The sequence below is a fragment of the Micropterus dolomieu genome, linkage group LG12, assembly GCF_021292245.1.
Source record: "Micropterus dolomieu isolate WLL.071019.BEF.003 ecotype Adirondacks linkage group LG12, ASM2129224v1, whole genome shotgun sequence".
Lineage (NCBI taxonomy): Eukaryota > Metazoa > Chordata > Actinopteri > Centrarchiformes > Centrarchidae > Micropterus > Micropterus dolomieu.
Genome location: NC_060161.1, coordinates 32,204,934 through 32,206,223, shown reverse-complemented (window position 1 = coordinate 32,206,223; position 1,290 = coordinate 32,204,934).

Here is a 1,290-nt window from a genome sequence, read left to right as displayed (position 1 = left end):
CTCAATATGCCACCCAGCTTCTGGTACAGGCCATGGTTATCTCTCACCTTGACTATTGCACTGCCCTCCTAGCAGGTCTTCCAACTTGTGCAGTGAAACCCCTACAGATGATTCAGAAAGCTGCAGCGCGTCTGGTTTTTCATCAGCCCAAAAGGATACATGTCACTCCATTACTCGGTTACCTTGCCTTAGCTGGAAGTAATGATGACTGTGAATTGTTTTTATCTTATTTTACCAATAAGGTGGTGTCAATCAGAGCCTCTATTACCCCCGCGGCCTCTTACTCAGAGGTTCCTCACCAGCAACAAGAGAGTTTTAACCAGTTTTATCCCATCGACTTGTCTGAGCTTTTAAAAACAGTATCACAAATCCAGCCCACTTGATGTAATACCTACAAAGTATTTACTGAAAGTAATAGATTCTGTTGGGCCCCATTTGATCTCTGTTTTCAACAGCTCCCTATCTACTGGTTGTGTCCCTGATTATTTTAAAACGGCTTGCGTGAACCCACTTTTAAAGAAACCTGGTTTAGATCCCTCCCTCCCACATAATTTTAGACCAATTTCAAAACTGAAGATTCTAGAAAGAATTGTGTCCAAACAGCTGCTCACTGTGCTGGAAAATAACAAATTATTTGAAAAGTTTCAATCTGGTTTCAGGAAGTACCACAGGACTGAGACTGCCCTGCTTAAAGTCACCAATGACCTTTTAATGTCTGCTGATGAAGGTATGTGCTCAGTCCTTGTCCTGGACCTTAGCGCTGCTTTTGACACCATTGATCACAATATCATGTTAGACAGACTGAGGCACTGGGTGGGGATCTCTGGTACTGCCCTAGAATGGTTTTCATCCTACCTGTCAAATAGGAAGTTTTGCGTGTCTGTAAACAACTATGTCTCTTCGTTCCGTCCAGTTAAATATGGTGTGCCTCAGGGGCCGGTCTTAGGACCCATTTTGTTTTCCTTGTATCTGCTTCCCCTTGGACATATTATCCATAAACATGGCATTTCTTTTCATATTTATGCTGATGACACACAAATATACTTGCCCATCAGATCCACAGACCCTGGAATGCTGAGTTCACTTAACAACTGCCTTTGTGAAGTTAAAAAATGGATGTCAAATAATTTCCTCCAGCTGAACTCCGACAAAACAGAAATCCTGGTCATTGGGTCTCAGCAGATGGCAAATCAAATACTGCCATCTGCTGGTTCCCTAGTAAATCACATTAAGCCTGTGGCAAAGAACCTTGGTGTTTGGTTTGATAGTAATTTAAATTTCGAGCAGCAC